General features: G+C 53.1%; 7 non-coding genes across 7 annotated transcripts; 4 read left to right on the forward strand and 3 right to left on the reverse strand.

Annotated features, from left to right (window-relative positions):
- Positions 1–136: 136 nt before the first annotated feature.
- Positions 137–218, reverse strand: TRNAS-ACU (transfer RNA serine (anticodon ACU)). The gene has a single exon. It is a non-coding gene; the product is annotated as a tRNA-Ser (tRNA).
- A 10,574-nt stretch (positions 219–10,792) lies between these two features.
- Positions 10,793–10,865, forward strand: TRNAR-CCG (transfer RNA arginine (anticodon CCG)). The gene has a single exon. It is a non-coding gene; the product is annotated as a tRNA-Arg (tRNA).
- A 1,727-nt stretch (positions 10,866–12,592) lies between these two features.
- Positions 12,593–12,682, reverse strand: TRNAY-GUA (transfer RNA tyrosine (anticodon GUA)). Its single transcript is given in 2 exon segments — positions 12,593–12,628; positions 12,646–12,682. It is a non-coding gene; the product is annotated as a tRNA-Tyr (tRNA).
- Positions 12,683–13,795: 1,113 nt separating this feature from the next.
- TRNAS-GCU (transfer RNA serine (anticodon GCU)) lies at positions 13,796–13,877 on the reverse strand. The gene has a single exon. It is a non-coding gene; the product is annotated as a tRNA-Ser (tRNA).
- A 2,200-nt stretch (positions 13,878–16,077) lies between these two features.
- Positions 16,078–16,171, forward strand: TRNAI-UAU (transfer RNA isoleucine (anticodon UAU)). The gene is made up of 2 exons: positions 16,078–16,115; positions 16,136–16,171. It is a non-coding gene; the product is annotated as a tRNA-Ile (tRNA).
- A 1,276-nt stretch (positions 16,172–17,447) lies between these two features.
- On the forward strand, positions 17,448–17,521 carry TRNAT-UGU (transfer RNA threonine (anticodon UGU)). Its single transcript has one exon. It is a non-coding gene; the product is annotated as a tRNA-Thr (tRNA).
- A 5,621-nt stretch (positions 17,522–23,142) lies between these two features.
- TRNAV-AAC (transfer RNA valine (anticodon AAC)) lies at positions 23,143–23,215 on the forward strand. Its single transcript has one exon. It is a non-coding gene; the product is annotated as a tRNA-Val (tRNA).
- Positions 23,216–23,647: the final 432 nt, after the last annotated feature.

The raw sequence follows: 23,647 nt of genomic DNA on the forward strand, positions 1-23,647 counted from the left end.
TTTCCCCTTGAGGGCAGAAGGGATTGAGGGTCCCAGCTGGGAGTGTCTCTGTGGAGATTTCCCCTTTCCCCAGGCTGCAGTGGGAGGGGCTGGAACTGAACCTCTGGGAGAGGCAAAAGCAAAGGTTGCTAACACCCAATGAGGATGGGATTTGAACCCCTGCATGCAGAGCACAATGGATTAGTAGTCCATTGCCTTAACCACTCAGCCACCTCATCTGAGCTTTTGGGGGTAGTTTCAAATCACCTGAAGTCAGCACTTCAGGGAACCTTTCTGCCACTTGCTGGCTGGCCAGGGACACCCAGGGCAGGAAGGTTTTGGCTTTTCACAATGTTCCCTGGGCTGTTGTACAAAGCTCAGTGCTGGTAACAAACCCAAACACCCCCTGGCTACATCTACCCTGCAGACTTCTTGCTCAAGAACTGTTTTGTGCAAGAGTTCTTGTGCAAAAGGTCTTGCGCAACAGTGTCTCTGCACTGCCATGTGCTGTTGCACAAGAGAAGTGCTTTTCTGCAAGAGTGCCCATGGCAGTGTGGACGTTCTCCTGCGCAGGGAAGCTCTGATGGCCATTTTAGCCATAGGGTTTTCTTGAGCAAGAAACTGCTGTTGCCCATCCACACTGCCTCCTTGTGGACGAGTTCTTGCACAAGAGGGCTTATTCCTGGTGGGGAGAGGAATAACTTCTGTGCAAGAAGCCCTGTTGTCTGATGCTGAACTATAAATTTACTTACACAAGAACGTGCCTGCAGTGTAGACACTCTGCAAGTTTTTACACAAGAGCACTTGCTCTTGTTCTAAAAGCCTGCAGTGTAGAGAGAGCCTGAGAGAGACAAGGAAAGGAAGTGGCCAGAAACTCCCCCCGGCAGGCTGGTCCTCAACAGGACGGGCATGTCTACACGGCACCCTCACCTCCAAGTGAGCTGTGCAGTGTGAGCGGCTGCCCGGGACCCCAGGGGAAGGTCTGTGGGGAGTTTCCAAGGCAACAACAACTACAAAGTTTCATAATTTACACTCATGTGACTGTGATTTAGTGATGAGAAATGCAGGGCCCAGGTGCAGGGAGCCGGGTCACATTCTCCTGCCTGAGTCTCAGTCCTGGCTGAAGCCTGGCTACAGAGAGAAGAGGCCAATGCAAACAGCCCCCTGGCAGTGAGGGAGTCAGTACGTGGGTGGGTGGAGCAGGGAGCTGGGGGCAGAGTTGGGCTCTAACTCACTAGGGGTGCATCCCATAGCTCAAAATAATCAATGCGCCTATTTTGAAATAGCTTATTTTGCAGTTTGGTGCTGGCTACACAGCACTTACTTCGAAATAAATCGCTATTCCCAAACCCCTCCCTCCTCCTGCCATGCAGGGACGTCGGAATAGCGAGCCCGTTATAGCTTGAATCAAGGGGCTTGCTTTTAAGATGCATCTGTGTGATATGAGCACCGCGTCCTAGAGCTCCGAGCTAGCCGGCCCACGGGTGTCAGTCTTGCAAGTGGCCCTTTCAGAAAGGAGCTTTGGGCAGCTGCAGGGATGTTGTGGGCTCTGGAACAAGGTGGGTGAGGCAGCAGCGTCTTTGGCAAGCAGGGGGATTATCTCAAGTGGTAGAGCGCTCGCTTAGCATGAGAGAGGCAGTGGCATCAATGCCCCCGTTCTCAAACTACAGCTCAGTTTTTATCCTTTAATTTCAGTGGCCCCCTCCCTCTTCCTACCTCCTCTCCCAAAAGAGACGGACCCCCAGCAATTGCCATGCTGCAAAGCAGAGAATGGAGCTATCAACCCTAACAGCCTGTCAGGCTCTTTGGTGCAATTGAAAGCACATTTGTAAGTTGTAATGGTTAATGTGAGCCCAGCTAGACATTCTAAGGTTGTGGGTTCAAGTCCCACCAAAGTCACTTTAGCTGCTTCCTCATTTCCAGGATGCAGCTTTTACAGACCAGGCAAACCTTAGGCTGACACTGGGGTGGGCTGGCATCCAGGCAATTCCCAGCAGACCCTAGTGAGGGTGGAGGGGAGGGCTGGTTCTTGGGGTTGGGGATGGGGGTTGTTCTGAAAGGCTGCAGGTGCCTTTAGACTATTTTGTCCCTCCCTGTCTCCTACCAGTGCTGAGCAACACTCAGGCTGTGTCTGCACTGCACTGTCCTTCTGGAAAAACCTACGCACATTTCAAAAACAAATTTGTGCAGCTTTTTCTTCTGCTTTTTTTGGAAGAAGCTTTTCCAACATTTGGCCTGTGGACACTGGGCAAGTCACACAAGGGAGGCAGCAGGCAGAGCCGGCCCAATACACCAGCCTCCCAGGGCAGGGAGGCCAAGCCATAAGCCTCCAACAGCTGCCTGGCCTGATTCATCTCCCTTCCCCAGGCTGGCACCAAGGGGCATTATCAGCTGATGTCACCCCTCTGTCACATGGGGAGCTGGGCTCATCCCAGGCACAGGCTGGTCAGCAGCAGCTGCACTTACCTGGGCACTCAGGGGAGCAGCAATAAAAGACAGCCTTGTGCTTCAAACCAGGGATCTTTTGCACATTAGACAAATGGTACAACCACTACACCAGAGAAGCAGATCTCTCTGCTAGAACTTGGCTGGCTGTTCTGTTCCTAGCTCTTTCTAAGACCCTGCTCTGCAGGGGAGGGGAATGCACCTTGTGAACTCTCCACCTCTTGTTCTCATGGAAGACACTAACCCGAGCTGCCAGCTCCTCATTTCCTCACCAGCCCCTTAAGATTTGTAGCTCAAAGCCCAGCTGCCTTTCCCAGTGGGAGCAGAAAATGCTCATGGAAGGGCTCACACATTGTCCCCAATGCACTGGCCTGAGAGACTGAATTCTTGCTGCCCCTGGGTGCACCCAAATACCCCTTCTGCTCCCCAGCTCACACCCCTCATGCCACACTTGGTGCCATGAGAACAAAGCTTCCAAAGGGGTTTGATTTTCCTCCATCTCCCCTTGCTGCGGCACTAAGAGAAATCTTGAACCCGACCCCTTCTCCTGTCCCTGGAGAGATGGAAATGGGGCCGTTCCTTGTGGGGAAAGAAGTGGGTGTGTCAGGAGGGGGATTTGAGCTTAAACCTCCTCACAGACCAGAACCCCCCATTTGGGGCAAGAAAGAGCCCTGTGTCGGGTAATGGAGAACACTTGGCTCCTGTTATGCTGTGATGGGGTGTCAGAAGTTTTGCTAATTGCATCCTTGTTAGCTCAGTTGGTTGAGCAGGAGACTTTTAACTTCTAGGTTGTGGGTTCAAGCTGCAGGCTGGGTGATGCTCTTCTTTAACTCTCAGTCTACAAGAAAATAGATCTCAACTTTCGGCAGGGTTTTAGAAAGAAAAAGTCTAGTCCTGGAGTCCAGATTTAGTAGAACCAGAGAGAGAACCAACTGCAACTTCCATCTTCTGAGGAGAAGGGAAGAGGATTTTCTTCTCCTCGGTTCTAGCCACATCAGCCCTGGGAAGAGAAAAAATAACCCTCCGGCCGCTGATTGTCCCCTGTCAGCTTCTGTAGCTTCACCTCCTTCCACAGCAGCTCCAGCTTTGAGCTACAAATCTCAAGGTGTGGGGGCCTGAAAGTTTTATTCTTTTTATATTTGCATTTTAGGTTTAGTAATGTAGCCATTTAGGTATATATCGCCTCTATTTCCTTGTTTAAAAGTGTAGTGATGAAAATAGTAGAGTTTTGCTATTGTGTCTGTGTTAATGAGACTAGAGGAATAGCAGGTTATTTCGATATTTCGTGCTGTGTAGACACCAAAGCGTTTTCAAAATAAGCTCAAAACGACAACTTCTGTAGCTCAAATTGCGTATCATATTGCAACCCTCTGTCTACGCTGCACCCTAAACTTGAAAACAGATGCTACAGCAGAGCTCTGTCTACACTACAGAGAAAACGCTTTAGCCCAGAGAACACAGCTTCTCTTCCGACGTGCTTTTTGGGCATCCTTTTGTAGCTCATTTTATGAGAAAGAAGGGATGTTCCAAAAAAGGATTTTTTTCCCCCAACATTTGGCTCAGTGTAGACAGGTCAAATGTTGGAAAAGCCTCTTCTGAAAAAAGAAGCAGAAAAAGCCACACAAATCGGGGTTCACAATTTGCATAACTTTTTCCAGAAGAACAGTGTAGTGTAGACATAGCCTGAGTGCTGCACAATACTGGTACAAGACAGGAACAAAATGGTCCAATGGCACCTGCAGCATTTCAAAACAATCCCCACCTTCATCCCCATGTACCAGCCCCTGCCATCAATGGGGACTGCAGGGAACTGTCTGGACTCAAGCACACCCCCGTGTCAGCCTAAGGATTGCCTGTTCTGTAAAAGCTACCCTGGAAATCAGTGAGCAGCTAAAGTGACTATAGTGGGATTTGAACCCACAACCTTTGACCAACTGTCCTGGTTCATAGTGGGCACCCCAACTTAGATAACCAACACACTTGCTATTGCACCACAGATCACAATGGGCTGCTCAATTTGCTCTCTCTCCTCTCTTTGCAGCATGGCAATTGCTGCAGGAAAAGAAAGGGAAGCCAGGTCTGTCTTTTTCAGAGGAGCAGGTAGGAAAAGGGAGGAGCCACTGAAAATGAGGGATAAGGACTGATTTGTATTTGGAGAATGTGGGCATTGATCCCACTGCCTCTTGCATGCTAAGTGAGTGCTCTACCACTTCAACTAATTCCCCTGCTAATGAGCATCGCCCCTGCCTCACCCCCCTCGTTCCAGAGCCCACAATGTTCCTGCAGCTCCCCAAGGCTCCTTTCTTAAAGGGCCACTTGTGAGACTGACACCCGTGGGCCCCTTGTGTCAAACCATAATGGGCTCGCTAAGCCATGGTACCCTCCTCACCAGTGGGCTGTAAAACTGTTCTACTCTATGGTCCCAGACAAGACCTTTGACTCCCAAAGAGCGACCAGTCCCCATTTCCCTCCTGCTTTCCCATCCTGGCGGTGTCTGGCTCCCTGGGCACAGAAGGCTACAGCTCAGTGGGCAGAGGCTCTAACATGCACATCTCCCCCAGCCGCTGGGACTGTAGAGTTGGCCTTGAGGTTGGGCAGGGTTGAGGGAAGGAACAAGTGCAGCAAACATTGATCACCTGGATTGTCAACCCCCTTGGTCTCAGGGTTTAGGTTGGAGTCCCCAGGTGGGGGCCTGGCCTCCTTCGATTTGGTCCCTTCCCGAGGGCACAGAATTAACAAGAGAGAATTCCTTAACCCTGCAGCAATCGGAGTTGGCCAAGGAGTTAGTAACAGAATTTTTCTCCACATTTACGTACAGGAAACAAACTTCTCAGAGCTGTGATGGCCAAGTGGTTAAGGCGTTGGAGTAGAAATTCAATGGGGTTTTCCTGTGTAGGTTCAAATCCTGCTCACAGCGAGGGTATGTGTTTTGGTCACACCCCTTCCTAGGGCAACAAGCTACCCAAGTCCTGAGACACCCTCCCCTTCTGCCCCTGTCAGAGAGATGCCTGGGATGGTGCCGTGTGCTGGGTTCCTGAGGTCTCAGGTAAACTCTTGGCTCCTGCCACCACTGCATGGCTCAGCCCTACTCCTGGGGGCTGCTCTGCTCTGGAGTGTGAGAGGTCGGGGAGTCGAGTCTGGGCCTGTCCCCAAAGGTCCATCCCTGCAGGGGGCAATGCTGGGGATGTGATGTGGGTCACCCCTCCTGCATCACAAAGCCCCTGCCACCTTCCCCGTGTTGGGAGCAAAGGTCTAGAGAAGTAGCGGGGGGAGGGGGTGTCTTATTCCCTGCTCTTGCTCGGCCTTTTCCCCAAAGCATTGGCCAAGAGTTAGTAGCAGAATATTTGTCCAAGTTTAAGTCCAGCAAAACTTAAGTCCTTTACAGGTGTTTCTGTGGTGTAGTGGTTAGCACATTTGTCTAACACACAAAAGGTCCCTGGTTCGGAACACAGGCTGTCCTCTTATTGCACCTCCCCTTGGTGCCCAGGTAAGCGCACCTCCTTCTGCCAGACCTGTGCCTGGGATGAGCCCAACTCCCACGTGACAGAGGGGGGTGATGTCGGCTGAGAATGCCCCTGGGTGCCAGCCTGGGGAAGCCAGATGAGTCAGGCCAGGCACCTGTTGGACGCTTTGCAGGAAGCAGGCCCAGAGATCTGGCAGGAGGAGGCTCCAGCCTGCACAGACCCAGCGGCTAAAAGGGTCTTGTCCTGGCCTTCCTCCCATGGCCTGTTAGTAGCAACTCAGTGGCAAGCGTCTTAGATTAAACAGCTGAAAATCCCTGATTCTATCCAGGCTGTGGCATGTCTGGAAGAGCAGCAGGGGCCTCTCTCTACCTCTTGATGTGCTAGTGCCTGTGACGTCCCCTCATCCATTTCTGCCTGGCCTTGGACACTCATGTTCATCTGATTAGTCCTCATCACTTCCAGCCCTTCCTCAGAGTCACTGCTGCCTTGGCTAAAGGCCCCTGTAGCTGCTAGTCACATGTAGATTTACTGAACACACACACACACACACACACACACACACACACACACACAGACACACACACCCTTGGTTGTCTGCACCCAGATCAGTCCATGTCACTGGCTCAGGGCTTTCTCTCCTCAGTGCACTGTAGAGAAATCCCTTTTTTGATAACAAGCCTCAGGGAGCCCAGAGCAGAGGGAGCTGGGATTCTAGTCCCCTTGGTCCCCTCAATGCTCATCCTGAATCCTCACTTCTGTATTCTGAGCCCTACCTCACCCATATGCCCCCCAAATCCCTTCCCTGAGCCTCCCACTCTCCTCTGTAATTTCTTACAGGTACTGTTCTATCACAACCCCTCCCACCACTTCCTGCCTTGAGCCTCCCTATGCCCAAGAAGTGGTGCCCAATAGAACAGGCCCTGTAAGAAATGTGTCACTTTCACCCCTGGGAGCAGCTCAGCCATGCAAAGGGGCTGCCTGGGGCCGGACATTAGCCCTGGAGGGCAGGGGTGGGTGTGGCAGTGACATCACAAGGGCCTTTTGCAGCCCCTCAGCTTATTGGCTAAAGGAGGTTGGGAGGTGATGACCTCACAAAGAGTCCATGATAATGGCCAGGTGGGACAGGCTGCAGGGCAGGGGCCATCACAGAGCCCCCCCCCCCATCGCTTTGCTATAGGGAGTCTCCTTGAGATCTGTCCTTGAGGCCAGAGAGAGAATGAGGGTCACAAGCATGAGTGTGAGGAGGAGCCTCGTTGGAGCCTTCTCCTTTCCCACGACTAACTGACCTAGAAGGCAGACGTCCCTGTGGAGAAGGGAAGAGTCACCAAAAGATTTAGTGCTGACAGAGTGGAAGAATTAGCTTGAGTGGTAGAGCGCTCACGTAGCATGCAAGAAGCAGTTGGATCAATATCTGCATTCTCCATTGATGGGGGAGTCCCTGTTTTTCTTTTCCCAGACAGAGCCACCCAGAGGGCCAAGTGACTCCAGTGGCCCCTCCCTCTTCCTACTTGCTCCCCTCAAAAGCCAGTCACGGCTTAGTTCCAAATCTGTAAACCTCATTGCAAGAAGAATAACGCCTCTTCCAAAATAGCTATTTCAAAACACCCGGAGTGTGGATGCTCCACTGCTGCTATTTTGAAATAGCTCCTGCCCAGGGACATTCAAAGTAATTACTCCCTGGTGCTTCCTGAGGCTCTAAAACAAGGTAGCGCATCCACCTTAGGGGAACCTTCCTTGGACTAATTTTGAGGCTTCCCCCTAGAGTGGATATGATGTTTCGAAACAAGCTATTTAATTTTTTTCAATATAGCGGTTTGAAATAAGCGTGCTTTGCAGATGTACCCAGAGGCTACGTCTAGACTGCAGGCTTCTTTCGGAAGAAGCTTTTTTCAGAAGGGAGCTTCAAAAAAAAAAAAAAAACTTCTTCCAGAAGAGAGCGTCCACACTGTAAAAGTGCATTAAAAAAGTGATCTGCTTTTCCGAAAGAGAGAGTCCAGACTGAATGGACGCTCTCCTGCATGTAAGCTGGGATTGCTATGGACGGAATGGCCACCAGGGCACCTGGGCTTTTCCCCCTTTCTTCTTCTTCTGGAAGAACTTTCTTCTCCAACCTCACATGCGTTTTTCCAAAAGAGCTCTTCCGCAAAAAGGCTTCTTCCTTGTAGAATGAGGATCACCAATGCCAGAGAAACCCCTCTGTTCTTTCCATTTTCTTGCAGAAGAAGGGAAAACTGTGTAATGTGGACATACCCTGAGAGCTTAGAGAAGGGGAGGGAGGCAGGAGCAGGGGGAGAAGGCTCCATGACTGTGTGAGAGGGAGGCTCTGCCCTGGCCAGTGGGGAATCGTTGCCTCTGTCAGGGACTCTAGCCCAGATGGCTCAGTTTGTTGTCTGACCGCAAAGAGACAGGCAACACCAGCAAAGTCCAGTCACAAGCTCTTTACTGAAGAGTGCGCACAGCAATAGCGAGCGGCCCGTCTCCAAAGAGAACAGAGCTGCAGGGAAGCCAGGAGCGCAGAGTGTCGGCCGCCAGCCCAGAGTCCCAGGTGCCCTGAGAGCAGCCTCCCTGCAGGTCCCATGGTGCGTGCTCTGTGGCAGCATCACAAGCTGCCTGACAACCAGGGCCAATCCCCCGGTGGGGTCTCTGCCCATGGCCATGCGAGGCTCCTTTGGGGGTGGGGCAGCACAACCTACCCCTGGGGGGCCAAGGCTGGGGTGAGAGGGTTGCAATAAAACAGCATCTGTAAGAAAGCTACGTGTGGGGGTGCAGGCTGGGAGGCTCAGCGCAGTGTGTGGGGATGACAGAGGAGGGACGGGGGCTGGGGACGCAGAACCGGGGTGTGTGTGTGTGGATATGTGTCTGTCTTACTCCCACGTCCCAGACACATAATGTGGCACAAAGACCAGCAACGGTCCCTGCACAAAGTGTGTCCCAGGGATAAGCGTTAGCCCCGGGAACAAGCAGCGCCCTGCAGAGGAGACACCCCTGGAGTGGAGCCAACAAGCCCAGGAGCCACCCAGCTCAGGATCCCCAAGGGCACTGACACAGATTCCCTGGCACAGGAGAATCCCAAGCCTCAGTTCTGCCGGCCAGCGGTTTCCCTCTTCCGCTTCTTGTCAGCTCCCTGCAAAACACCCCACAAGGGTGAGTGGGGATAAACCCAGCTGTGCTGTAGAGCGGCTGTTAGGTGGGGAAAGAGAGGGCCCCCCTCGGCCTCCCTAAGCAACTCACACATGTACAAAAACTGCACTTGAAGCTATCAATACGGGTGTCAGGATCAGCTTGCTTTGTCGACAGAACTGAAAGTGTCTAGACGCTCTATGTCGGCAGAAGTTTTGTCGACAGTATCTGTCGACAAAACTTCCGTCGACAAAACCCTGTAGTCTAGACGTACCCCCACTCTTGACATGCCCTCTTTTTGATAGCTAGAGAAGTGACCTCATTTTCCTGTCTCCCCTGACATTGCAGGTGCACTTGCTCAGCATTTCTCTGAGGCTGCATCTACACAGCAGCGTTCCTTGGGCATAACGGCCATTATTCTGCAATAACAATGGGAGCGTCTACACAGCAATTCCATTCTTCTGACGTCTGTAACGCTCCATCCAGACCAATCGTCTGAGGAGCCAGGAGGTCTCCAGGCTGCAGACAGACAAGCCCACAGGCAAAGACAAAGCAAAGTCCCAGCCACTTCCTGCTCAGCCCAGTAGGGTCTCTGTGTGGCCCCCAGACCTTTTGTTTGCTGTTGTCCAGGCTCGGGGCCCAGTTTCAGCAGCACTCACAGGCCCCACAGGAGGGGGCTGGTTTGATGCTTCACCCCACGGCCCAGCAATGAGCCCCCAAACTCCCCCTGTGCTCTGAGAGCCCCGTTTGCTGTGTGAATTCTGTGGGGCAGGTTATGTCAGGCCTGGGCACAAGGAGGGTTCAGAACCAACCCACAAGTAAGTCCCCGTTCAAGGGGATTGGGCAATGTCCTTTGCCAGCAATGTAAGTCCAGCCATATAAGTGTCCCACTCACATGCCCAAACTTTCTCCGTACCCCACTCACAGTTGCTTCCCTTGCTCAGGGCAGATAAGAGCTCACAGGTGGTTTTCAGAGCTCACCTCCCACTCTTGGGGGTGGATTGGGGATAGGAAGCATCTCACCCACTCCGTTGGCCACTTGCCACTGCTCCTACCAGCCGCCCGCCAGCCGCTCCCTCCAGCCACCCCGTCCATGCTGCTGTGGGTGCCAGTGTCTCACCACACGGTAAAATCAGACCAGAGACAGACACTGTCAGTAAACGCTTCTCTAGGAAACGCTCCTCCGGATGCTGGGCCTCCCTCCCCAGCCCACCAGAGCCGTGTGCCGCTGTCATACACCTGCTCCATGGACATCTTCCCATTGCAGAAAGTGCTCCGAGCCAGACTGTGACTAGCCAGCCTGTCTCTGGGCACCCAGGGGCTACGTCTACACTGCAGGCTTCTTACACAAAACTTGAGGAGCATCTATAATGCACGCGCATTCTTGCACAAGTAAATTTATGGCAAAATGTAGGAAAGGAGGGCTTCTTGCGCAAGAGTTATTCCTCTCCCCATGAGGAATAAGCCCTTTTGTGCAAGAGCTCTTGCACAAGAAGGCAGTATGGATGGGCAACAGGGGTTTCTTGCATGAGAGAGCGTTCACACTGCCATGGATGTTCTTGCACAAAAGCACATGGCAGTGTGGACGCGCTGTTGCACCTAACAGTTCTTGCGCAAAAAGCCTGCAGGGTAGATGTAGCCAGAGGGTGTTTGGGTTTGTTACCAGCACTGAGCTTTCTACAACAGCCCAGGGAACATTGTGAAAAGCCAAAACCTTCCAGCCCTGGGTATCCCTGGCCAGCCAGAAAGAAAGGGAATTTCGGTTTCTGTGTCATCACTCATGTGCCCCAGTGGCCTAATGGACAAGGTATTGGCTTCCGAAGTCAGGGATTGTGGGTTCAAGTCCCATCTGGGGTGACACTTGTCATGTTTCCTAGTGGAGTCTCTTTCTCTTTACCATGTTAGCTGTGCGGGTCCCCTGGCATTGCCATTTTCCCCCAGACAGGACCCTTCCGGAGCAGACACTGACACTGGTGTTAGGCGCAGACAGGAGGAGAGTGTTTGTTAAAAGCTGAGGTGTGCACAGTGAGGTCAGATGCAGGCGCTGGCTTCTCTGTATGCACCTTGGCACCTGTTACCCATCAGTACCTGCCACCTCTCACTCCCCTGCCAGCACCCAGACAGAAGGCCAGTGCACATGGAGCCAGAGACGGTAGCGAGGGAGGCGGCTGCAGCACAATTCCAGGCTTGGGGCACATTGAACAACTTTTTGAACTATTTTTAAAACAAAAAATATGAAAAACTTTAGGCTCCATCTACACTGCAGGCTTCTTGCCCAAGAACTGATTTGTGCAAGAGTTCTTGTGCAAGAGCACATCCACACATCCATGTGCTTTCGCACAACAGGGAGGGAGAGCTGAGTGGTTTGAGTATTAACTTGATAAACCCAGGATTCTGAATTCAATCCTTGAGGGGGCCATTTAGAGATCTGGGGCAAATCTGTCAGGGAGGGTTCTTGTGCTTGCTATGAGGGTAGGGGGCTGGACTATCTGACCTCTCAAAGTCCCTTCCAGCTCTGTGAGGTGGTTTATCTCCTCATAAGGAGCATCTACAGCAGCATAGATGCTCTCTTGTGCAAGAAAGCTCTAATGGCTATTTTAGCCATAGGGGTTTCTGGCACAAGAAATCCCTCTTGCCTGTGCACACTGCCTTCTTGTGCAAGAGGGCTTATTCGTTAGGGGGAGAGGACTAACTCTTGCACAAGAAGCCCTCTTTTCCAATGGTTTACTGTTTTTCTTGCACAAGAATGCACATGCAGGGTAGACACTGTGCTAGTTTTTGCACAAGAACTGCCATTCTTGTGCAAGAAGCCTGCAGCATAGCCAGGCAGTGTGAAAAACCTCACAACAATAAGCCCCAACCCAGGAGGTCCTACTAAGATTTGAACTCAGATTGCAAGATTCAAAGTCCTGCCCCTTACACCATGGGACCAAGACAGGTGACTGTGTGTAGCCATATGGAATACTGAGCTTTCAGCCTGGCCTCTGGACTCCGGGCTTTTCTCCTGCTGCTTCATCCCTCTGGCTACGACTACATGGCACATTTATTTTGGAATAAGCTGGTCTGGAATAGTGATTCCAAAATAGCTTATTTCGAACTAGCACGTCTACACTGCAGGGAAACCTCAGAATAGTCCGAGACAGGCTCCCCAGTGTGGACGAGCTGTCTCGATTTAGAGCCCCAGGAAGAATAACTTAGAATGGCCCTGGGGAGGGGCTAGTTCAAATTAGCAGCAGTGGCGCAGCTACAGACACCTTATTTTGAAATAGCTAATTTGGATTACGTGTTATTCTTCGTAGAATGAGGTTTGCAGAAGTCGGAATAAGCCGTCTGTTACTTCAGAATTATTTCAAACTAACGGAATTGCTGTGTAGACTCTTGCATTGTTATTTTGGAATAACGGCCATTGTTCCGAAAGAACTTTTGTGTTTGTGGATATAACCTGTGCAGCCCAAGAAATGTGATTGGCAGCTCCTCCCCACAATCTTTCTGTCAATTGCAGTAGAGGGCTCTGAAGACACGGACCCAAGGCAACCACCTTGGTTACCTTCTGCTAAGGCCAGGCTGGAGGGAAAAACAATCGCTCCTTCGAGCCGGAGTTGAACCAGCAACCTAAGGATCACTTGCCAAGCACACACTACAGTCCTCCGCTCTGCCAGCTGAGCTATCGAAGGGTGCCTGATTGATGCTGGCTTGTCGAGGTTGTCATTTCTATAAGTCTCGGGGCACGTGCTCCCCCAAGTAGGTGGCATTGCTGATGAGGGGCAGAGGAGCACAGGGACTGTCACAGGTACTTCACATGCAGACGGACCCCTTGAGTGAAACCTGAGCTAGATCCATCCATGTCACAGCAAAAGGAAGAAAGTTGGGTTCTTCTCATGTGTCTTCTTTGTTCCAGAGTCTCTAGTGCTGCGGTCGGGGCAGGTCCACAAAAAAACAAACCACTTCTCACGTGTCTCCTCACGTTTCTTCAGCAGGGGAGGTGGGAGCAGAAAGTGGGAAGGGCGGGCAGGGGAAGGGTGTGTGTGCGGTGGTGGTGGGGGAGGCACAGAGGGGAAATACAGAAGGCCCTTGTGGGGGCACCCAGGGGAGAGTCTCACAGGTGTCCTTGTCTGGAACTCTCCCTCAGGGCCTCTCAGATGCACAAGCCCCCGGAAGGGCCTGCTGGATGGCAGCCGTGTGCTGCTGCTGAAGGGCCTTTTGCGGAAAAGGGATGCAGATTAGACACAGCGCAATTGCAAATGAAGCGGGGATTTAAATCTCCCCCGCTTCCTTTGCATGAACATGGCTGCTGCTTTTTTTCTGGCTCGGGGCTTTGCCAGGAAAAAGCGCCAGTCTAGACGGGATCTTTTGGAAAATAAAACCTTGTCCAAAAGATCCCTTATTCCTAGCAATGTGGCCCCCTGAGCAGCCTCTGATGTTCCCTGCTTGAGCACCAGAACCAGCCCCGAGTGACAGGAGCAGGGAAAGCAGCTCACACATGCCAAGGGGCTGGCCAGGGGCAGGACATGAGCCTGCAAGGCAGCAGTGACCTCACAAGGGCCTTGTGCAGCACCTCAGCTCATTGGCTGGGAGGCAGTGACCTCACAGAGGGACCATGGCAACAGCAGGTGGGACAGGCTGCAGGGCTGGGGCATCTCAGAGACCCCCATGGCCTGGCTGCCTGGAATCTCCTTTGTGAGGTTTCCCCTTGAGGAGATTTCCCCTGGCTGTAGTGGGAGGGGGGTGGGGCAGGCAGGGCTGCCACTAAACCTCTGGGAGAGGCAAGAGAGAAGACTACTAACACCCGATGAGGATGGGATTTGAACCCATGCGTGCAGAGCACAATGGATTAGCAGTCCATCACCTTAACCACTCGGCCACCTCATCTGAGCTGCTGGGCTTTGTTTCAAATCACCTGAAGTCAGCACTTCAGGGAACCTTTGTGCCACTTGCTGACTGGCCAAGGACACCCAGGGCGGGAAGGTTTTGGCTTTTCACAATGTTCCCTGGGCTGTTGTACAAAGCTCAGTGCTGGTAACAAACCCAAACAGCCCCTGGCTACACCTACCCCGCAGGCTTCTTGCGCAAAATCTGTTTTGTGCAAAATGTGTTGCCCAACAGTGTGTCCACACTGCCATGTGCTGTTGCACAAGAGAAGTGCTTTTCTGCAAGCGCGCCTATGGCAGTGTGGACGCTCTCCTGCGCAGGAAAGCTCTGATGGCCATTTTAGATACATGGCTTTCTTGAGCAAGAAACCCTTGTTGCCTATCCACACTGCCACCTTGTTGACGAGTTCTTGCACAAGAGGGCTTATTCCTTGTGGGGAGAGGAATAACTTCTGTGCAAGAAGCCCTGTTGTCTGATGCTGCACTATAAATTTACTTGCGCAAGAACGTCCCTGCAGTGTAGACGCTCTGCAAGTTTTTACCCAAGAGCAGTTGCTCTTGTGCAAAAAGCCTGCAGTGTAGATGTAGCCCTGCTGTATAGACACAGCCTGAGAGAGACAAGGAAAGGAAGTGGCCAGAGCCTCCCCCCAGCAGGCTGGCCCTCAACAGGACGGGCACGTCTACACAGCACCCTCACCTCGAAGTGAGCTGTGCAGTGTGAGCGGCTGCCCGGGACCCCAGGGGAAGGTCTGTGGGGAGTTTCCAAGGCAACAACAACTACAAAGTTTCATAATCTACACTCATGTGACTGTGTGTCACGTTGCTGAATTGGAGGGAAGCAGCCAGATCGCTGCTGCACCCCTAGGTGGGGGTGTTGGCCCCAGAAATTGGTATAGGGGGGAGCCATGTGGGGATTGAATGGGAGATTATTGTTTGTTGATCTTATGTACGCTATTTATGTGAGTGTATAATGTCTATGTGTGTAGGTAGGAATCTGTAATCTGTGTGGAAGCTGAATATTTCTCTGAATGTGGTTGAGCATTGCTATGGACAGGCTGAGTAGTGGAGCCCTGTGGAACAATGGCCCTTGATGGCCCAAAGACACACCTAAAGCAGGAGGGCGGAGACCCAAGAGCTGCCAGCAGAGAGAGGCTGAGGACCAGGTGACCGGCTGAGACCAGAAGAGGCCATGTGGTCGAGGCCATTTTTGTTCTCAGCTCAGCACTTCATCCCAGAGGCAGCACTGCAGGGATTGAAGAGCCCGGAAGACCTGTGGACCCATCCTGATCGTAGGATGTGCAATAAGAACTTTTAAACCAGCAGCTGCAACATCTCTGCTAGAGCCTGCATCGAGGACTGGGAGATTCGGTGCATGTAACGTACTGTACTTTAATAACCTTACTCTCAGGCTTTTCTTTCTTGTAATAATAAACCTTTAGATATAGATTCTAAAGGATTGGCCCAGCGTGATTTGTGGGTAAGGTCCAGAGGGTAAATTGACCAGGGATCTGTGGCTGGTTTCTTGGAACCGGACAGGACTTGTTCGGGGTAGGTGGGATTGGGTGCTAGGACCCCCCAGCTGTGTATAGGCCCGGGGCCATCTGGGGCACGGATATTGCTGGGGTGTCGGAGGGGTTTTGCTCGGGAGGCTTCAGGCAGGCAGCTGAAGCGCTCTGTGGGACTGGTTTGTGGCCTGTGTGGAAAGGTCACCAGTCGGGGGCTGTAAGTAGCCCCGGATTCGAGCAATTCGCCCTGAGCGGACGCCCTCAGCTGTGCCCAGACACAGCCCGGTCAGTCACATCCTGGCTCCCAGCCACACGCCTTGCAACAAAGACCAACGGTCCCTGCACAAAGTTCATTGTGGGAATGAGAGTTGGGGCAGCAGGAAAGGGGCCAACCCCTGAGCCCCATCGAGCAGGTGGGAGAAGATGGGAGTGAATCCTGCTACCTCTCATGTGCAAAGCGAGCACTAACCCAGGTGCAACTCATCTCTCGTGCTCTGGCCTCCAGCAGCTTTGTGCCCCACTAGGGTGGGTTATTTCAGAGACCAGAGAGGAAGAGGGAGGGGTCTCTGGATGTGCGGAGTCCCCCTGGCTCTGCCTGTGAAAAGAAAGAACAAGGGCTCAGCAGAAACTTCAATTCCACTTTGTGCGTCTTGACTTTTTCAATCTAAGGACTTTGAAGAAACACTTCAAATATCTGCTCCAGTGGCGCAATGGGTCAGCGCACAGTACTTATAAGGCAGTACTTGTAGGAGACATGCTGAGGTTGTGAGTTCAAACCTCACCTGGAGCACTCACTTTGAGTCCCTGCTGGGTTGTCCCCTTGCAATGGTTTCCAAACTTTTCGGCATCACTCCCCCCCGCTTTTTGATTTGTGAAAACGCTCATGCCCCCCCTGGAATTTCTTCACACCCTCTCTCCTCCCCGCTCCCCCCCCCCCCCCGGCTGTCCCCAGAGCCCAGGGCCCGGGAGTCTGGTCAGCAAGTGAGACTCGCCCGTCAGTCCAAGCTGCTCTGTCCTGGCTGCCGTTCCTGCCTGTCCCGTGCCAGCGCCACACGCAGGCCAGTGGGGCAGGACAGGGGGTGTCAGTGGGGCCCTGCTCTCAGTCCGTCCCTCACAGGCCCTGTGGGCTGCTCGAGGGCTGAGCCCGTCGCCCAGGCCTGGCGCGGGGATGGACCATGGGGCACGTTTCCCCCTGTGAGCGTGTGCGGGGGCAGGAGGGAGCCACACGGGCCCGGCTAAAGGTTTTGTGCTGGGGCTGGAGGCTTGAGCCCGAGCTGTCGGCCTCAGCGGGACTTGCTCCTCCCCCCTCTCCTGCCTTGCTGCCTCCTTTGCCCAGCAGCGCTCAGGGGGCAGCCAGGAGAGCCGGCACCAAGGGCAGAGGAGGCCGAGGCACAAGCCCCTCAGAGGGGACAGGCCTGAGGCCTCTGGCTTGCCCAGGCTCACGCCAAGGGGCTTTCTGTGGGGCCGGGCGGGGGAGGGAGGCCAGGCCCAGGCTGGTGGGAGAAGGGGCAGCGCCTGCCAGGGCAGCAAGGGGAGCTGCAGGGAGCGAGATGCGGCGTTTCTGCCTGGATCACTCAAGGGTCCTTCTGCGGGTGAAGCGCCTGTGACACCCCTGTGCTGCTGGGTTCCTCTGCCCCTCCCCTGGGAGGCCGTCCCCTTCGGGGGGCTCTTGGCCTGGCACTCGTCCAAGGGCCACCTGGGCAAAGCAGCCTGCCCCAGGCACCTTCCATAGCTCAGCTGGCAGAGCAGAGGCCTGTAGCTGGTGCTCGGCAAGTGTCCTTAGGCTGCTGATTTGACTCCAGCTGAAAGGAGAGATTCTTCTCCCTCCCCCTGGCTGCAGGCCCGGCCTTAGGACCAGGCGGCTGCCTTGGGTCTGTCCCTTTGGGGCCTGGTGCTACAATTGACAAAAAGGTTTTGGGTTCCAGCTGCCAATCAAATGTCTTGGGCTGCGCAGACCTTGAGTCATGGGAAGAGCTGGAGGGGAATGGGGAACGGCTGCACTTTGGGATGGGAAGGGGGTGTCTGGAACCATAAAGTAGAACAGTTTTAAAGCTGCTTACAAGAAGGGCACCATGGCTTAGTTGGCTAAAGCGCCTGCCTTGTAAGCAGGGGATCCTGGGTTCAATTCCCAGTGGTGCCTTGTTGGCAAGTCAATGGGTCTTTTCTTCCCACCATTCTTCAACATGTACTTGGAGTTGGTTTTACCTTCAGTTGAGCTTGGTGGTGTCCTCACAGTGGGAGTAGGATAGTAGCAAAGAGCAGGAGGTGCCCTAGGGGTTTGATTTAGTGAGGCTTAGCTAGACTTTCTAAATCAAGCTCTGGAAGATGGATTGCAGCAGTGATCTCCACCTGAGTGAAGACATGGCCTAATGGTGCAATTAGTTAGATGCCGACAATAACGGCCCCACTGCTGGTAACTCACAGAGGCTACATCTACACTAAGGCTGTGTCTAGACTGCATCCCTTTTCCATAAAAGGGATGCAAATTAGACACATCGCAATTGCTAATGATGCGGGGATTTAAATACCCCTCGCTTCATTTGCATAAGAATGGCTTCCGCTTTTTTCCAGCTTGGAGCCTTGCCGGATCTTTCAGAAAATAAACCCTTAAAATAAGGATTAAGGGATCTTTTGGAAAAGGTTTTATTTTCCAAAAGATCCACGTCTAGACTGGTGCTTTTTTCCAGCAAAGCTCTGAGCCTGCGTGTTGCACAGCACTGGTAGGAGACATGGAGGGTCTATTGGCACCTGCAGCCTCTCAGAACAACCCCCATCCCAACCCCCAAGTCCTAGCCCTTCCCTCCAACCTTAATGGGGTCTGCTGGGAATTGCCTGGATGCCAGCCCACCCCAGTGTCAGCCTAAGGACTGACTGGTCTGTAAAAGCTGCATCCTGGAAATGAGGAAGCAGCTAAAGTGACTCTGGTGGGACTTGAACTCACAGCCTTTGAATGTCTAGCTGGGCTCACATTAACCACTACAGCTTAGAAGTCCAACATGCTTTCCATTGCACCACACAGCCAGATGGACTGTTGTTGTTGATATCGCCGCTCTCTGCTTTGCAACATGGTAATTGCTGGGGGAAAAGAAAGGGGAGCCAGGTCTGTCTCTTTTGGGAGAGCAGGTAGGAGGATCACTGAGCCCCCAGCAGTGAAAACTAGGAACCAGGACAAAGCTGCAGTTGAAGACCATGAGCATCAATCCCACTACTTTTTGCACACAAAGTAAGGGGTTTCCTATTTGAGCTAACTCCCCTGCATGGGAACACATCCCCTGCTCCACCCATCTTCTTCTAGACCCCACAATGTCTCTGTGGCGGCCTGAGGCTCCTTTCTGAAAGGGCCACTTGTGGGACTGACACCCGTGGGTCGGCTAGCTCGGAGGTTTAGGACGTGGTGCTCAAATCACACTGACGCGTCTTAAGAGCAAGCCCCTTATTTCAAACCATAACGGGCTCGCTATTCCGACGTCCCTGCAAACCTCATGGCAGGAGGAGTGAGGGGCATTTCGGAACAGCGATTTATTTGGAACTAAGTGCTGTGCAGCCAGCGCCAAATTACAAAATAAGCTATTTCAAAATTGACTTGAAATAAGCTACCCAATTGCATCACTTATCTTGAGCTATGGGACGCAACCCTAGTGAGTTAGAGCCCAGCTCTGCCCCCAGCTCCCTGCTCCACCCACGTACTGACTCCCTCACTACCATGGGGCTGTTTGCATTGGCCTCTTCTCTCTGTAGCCAGGCTTCAGCCAGGACTGAGACTCAGGCAGGAGAATGTGACCCGGCTCCCTGCACCTGGACCCTGCATTTCTCATCCCTTCAGAGACACTTGTTAGTGGAGGAATAAATCACAGTCACATGAGTGTAGATTATGAAACTTTGTAGCTGTTGTTGCCTTGGAAACTCCCCACAGACCTTCCCCTGGGGTCCGGGGCAGCCGCTCACATTGCACAGCTCACTTCGAGGTGAGAGTGCTGTGTAGACGCACCCAGCCTATTGAGGACCAGTCTGCCGGGGGGAGGTTCTGGCCACTTCCTTTCCTTGTCTCTCTCAGACTGTGTCTACATTCTAGGGCTACATCTACACTGCAGGCTTTTTGTGCAAGAGCAGATGTTCTTGCGCAAAAACTTGCAGAGCGTCTACAGTGCAGGCACGTTCTTGCACATTTAAATTTATAGTACAGCACCAGAAAACAGGGCTTCTTGTGCAAGAGTTATTCCTCTCCCCACGAGAAAAAAGACCCCTTGCCCAATAACTCATCCACAAAGAGGCAGTGTGGACAGGCAACAGGGGTTTCTTGCTCAAGAAAGCCCTATGGCTAAAATGCCCATCAGAGCTTTCCTGCGCAGGAGAACATCCACACTGCCATGGGCGCTCTTACAGAAAAGCACTTCTCTTGTGCAAAAGCACATGGGAGTGTGGACACACTGTTGTGCAAGACCTTTTGCACAAAACAGTTCTTGAGCAAGAAGTCTGCAGGGTAGATGTAGCCAGCCCCTCTCTCCAGGGAACTGCAGCCCCTCGGACCAGGCAGCTGCTCCCGGCATTCAGGAGGCACCAGGCCAAGAAGGAACCGTCTGACACGGTGCTGCCAGGCAGGGGCCTCACTGCTAGTGACTGTTCCTGTTCCAGGAGCAGAGCGAGTTTTGCCCTGGGCACCGATATTGAGGGAGTGTGCCCCTGTTTGTGTGTGAGCCCCCATGGCACCCATTGGCGCCTGCTGTGGGGTGGAGGGTCCCCTGGTGCCATAGCTCCTCCTGGGGAAGGGTGGAGGGACCCCTGACCCAGTATTTCCTGCTGGGGAGAAGTAGAGGTAGCCCATTCCCTATAGCTCCTGCCAGGAGGGACCCTGACCCCTTATCTCCAGATGCGGTTTCAGTTTTTCCCTGGCGGATGCTCCAGACATGAGGGATGCCAGTGCACTGGCTCAGCCCGGGCCGGCAGTGATGGTTTTATACACAGCAGGGAAATTCCCCGGCTTCTCCCCCTCACAGAGCTGCTGCCTCTCCGGGAGGCGGATGAACTGCGGGTGCGGGACAGCTCCCTGCCAGCAGGGACAGCAGCCAAGGCACCAAATATCGCTGGGTCTGCAGCCAGTGTTGGGAACTGGGCAGGGAACAGGAGGCTTTTGTGTCACACACGTCTCAGGTAGGACGGACCCTCACTGAGCCCAGACTGTGACTGGTCCTAGCCAGGAATGTGTCCGGGGCTAGTTTGTGACACTCTAAGGCCGTGTCTACACTGGGCGTAAGAGCGATGCTGCCGCGGTCGATGTTCCGGGCTCTAGGGAAGACCGGCTGATTAGAACTAAGCTGTGCAGAGTCTTGCAAAGGGAAACACAACTTCTCTGGATATTTGCTGAGTTTTAGATGAGGGTTTATCAGAAGGGACTTTGTGGGCTCTGGAACAAGGTGGGTGGGGCAGGAAAAGCTACTTACAGGCAGGGGAATTAGCTCAAGTGGTAGAGCGCTTGCTTCGCATGCGAGAGGCAGTGGGATTGATACCCACATTCTCCAGTGATAGATGTTTGCTGCTTCCTCTTTTCCACAGACAGAGCCAGCCAGGGGCTAAGTGCTTCCAGGAGCTCCTTCCCTCTTCCATAAGGCAAGGGGCTGGTTTCCGCAGGGCAGGGGGTGTCATGTTTGCCTCACAGGGAGCAGTTCCCTGGCTAAAATCAGGCAGGCAAAGTCCAGCCTGTAACACCCAGCGGAGGGGATTCACCTGCCTGGGGAGGGTGGGAACAGACCAGCACTTGGGAGCATGGCTGCCAGATGCTTAGCACATCTGGATACAGAAGAATCCCAAGACTTGGTTCTGCCAGGCTCATTTCCCCTCTTCTGTTTCTTTTCAGCTCCCTGCAAACTGCCTCCCAGCTGTGGGTGAGGCTGCGTGTGTGTGAAACCAGCCGCGCTTTGGATGATTTTGTTAATTGTTTAAAAAGCCTCAGGCACCTCTTCTGCCTGGGGAGGTGCCTGGAATAGATGCCTAGTGTGACATCCCCTGGGGTTTTACCCCTTTGTCCTGAGAAGTCTATCTGCTGTGTCCAACTCTGCCTCAGGCCAAGTGTTTGCATGTTTCATATCTAAGGAAACTCCTCCTCCCTTTTTCCCTGCCAGTCCTTCCCGAGCAAGCTCTACCCTTCTGTGCCAAAATTCCAATAAAGTGTATTATCCCACCAAGTCCCTGTGATACCAACTTCTTCCTGCTCATTACCCATCGTTTCCATGTGTCTATACGAGCATCTAAAACACAGATTAGATTTTGCTTCCCAGTGGTCCCTCGTCCCTCATTTATCTCTGCGGTCACAGCCCCTGCTCTCTCCCATTTCTGGCCCATCTCCCAGGTGTCCATGTTGTTCACTTACCTGTGGGCTTTGGTCACCTGCCCCCATCAAACCTAGTTTAAAGCCTCCTCACTAGGTTAGCCAGTCTGCACCCAAATACTCTTCCCTTCCTCAACAGGTGAGCCCCGTCCCTGCTGAGCAGCCCTTCCTGCAACAGCATCCCATGGGCAAGGAAGCCAAAGCCCCCTGCCCACTGAGCTGTAGCTTTCTGTGCCCAGGAGGCCAGAAACCGCCTGGACTCCATGGCTGGAGGGAAGTGGGGAACGGCTGCACTTTGGGAGTCAAAAGTGTTGTCTGGAAACATAAAGAGCCATTTTAAAGAGGCTTTGGAGGAGGGCACCATGGCTTAGTTAGCTAAAACACCTGCTTCATAAACAGGAGATTCTGGGTTCAACTCCCAGTGGTTCCTTGTTGTAACCTTTGCTCACATTTTCCTAGGTCCTTCTGGGACACAGAAGAGGCCTCCCCTGGCCACCCATGGAACTGCTGGTTCAGGAAAAGGCTGACTGGGGAGGGATGTTGGGAAGAAGGAAACAACAAGCCTGGAGCCAGTGCAGGGGCTGCTGTGACTGGCTATAACAGGGCTCTCACTGCAATTACTGGGACAGGAGAGTCAGCACCACACACACTTGTGAATGTGTGAAGGAGTCAGGGCCTAGAGAGCCTAAGGGTGCAACCTCTGCAGCTCCTGCAGCCATGGAGAGTCAGGGTCTGTGGGCATCAGGAGCTTCTCACTTGTGGGGGAGAAACCTCTTGGGACTTGTGGTTTCCCTCTTCCCAACACACCTCTGCAATCAGCCTTTTCCTGAACCAGCAGCTCCATGGGTGGCCAGGGGAGGCCTCTTCTGTGTCCCAGAAGGGCTTAAGTAAATGTGAGCAAAAGCTGCAACAAGGCACCAATGGTAACTGAACCCAGGAGCTGCTGTTTATTTGGTAAATGCTTTAGCCAGCTAAGCCACGGTGCCCTACTCAGACTCACCTCTAAACTGTTCTACTCTATGGTCCCAGACAACACCATTGTCTCGCAAAGTTCGTCCATTCCCCATTTCCCTCCTGCCTTCCCACCCTGGCGGTGTCTGGCTCCCTGGGCACAGAAAGCTACAGCTCAGTGGGCAGAGGCTCTAACATGCACATCTCCCCCAGCCGCTGGGACTGTGGAGTTGCCTTTGAGGTTCTGCAGGGTTGGGGGAGGGCAAAATGAAGCAAACTTTGATTCTCTGGCTTGTAAACCCCTTGGCCTCAGGGTTTAGGTTGGAGTCCCCAGGTGGGAGCCCGGCCTCTTTCAGTTTGGTCCCTTCCTGAGGGCACAAAATTGACAACAGAGAATTCCTTTGCCCCACAGCAATCTCTGTTGGCCAAAGGGTTAGCAACTGAATATTTGCCCAAGCTTAAGTGCAGCGGAAATTGCTGTTCAGTGTGTTTCTGTGGTGTAGTGGTTATCACATTTGCCTAACATGCAAAAGGTCCCTGGTTCAAAGCCAGGTAGAAACACAGCCTCTTCTATTATTGCACTTCCCCTGGGTGCCCACAAGGCAGTTCTAAGGCCTGCCTCCTGGTGTAGGGATGGGTGGCCTGTGTGCTGGCTTTCAGGAGCATGTGGGAGACGGCTGAGATAGGAGGATGCAGGGCTGGGGCTGAGACTTCTCAGCAGTGCTTTACCTGGGACCAGGTCATTGCAGCCACACAGTCCAGGACCCACACTGGAAGTGCCAATGCTGTGCACCTTCAGGGCAGTGTGGCTGTGGCCTTTGGTGCAAGTGGACACAAAGCCACATAATGTCCTGCCTCATGCCCAGACCCCAGCCACCCTGTTCCCCTTGCTTTCTTCCCCCCCCAGCTCACCCAGCACCCCCAGCTTCCTTTGACACCCTCCCTTCTTCCTGCTCCCCCACCCTGATCCTTCATCCACGTTCCTTCTGCACC

Source organism: Pelodiscus sinensis, chromosome 19 (genome assembly GCF_052426305.1).
Source record: "Pelodiscus sinensis isolate ZL-2025 chromosome 19, ASM5242630v1, whole genome shotgun sequence".
NCBI lineage: Eukaryota > Metazoa > Chordata > Testudines > Trionychidae > Pelodiscus > Pelodiscus sinensis.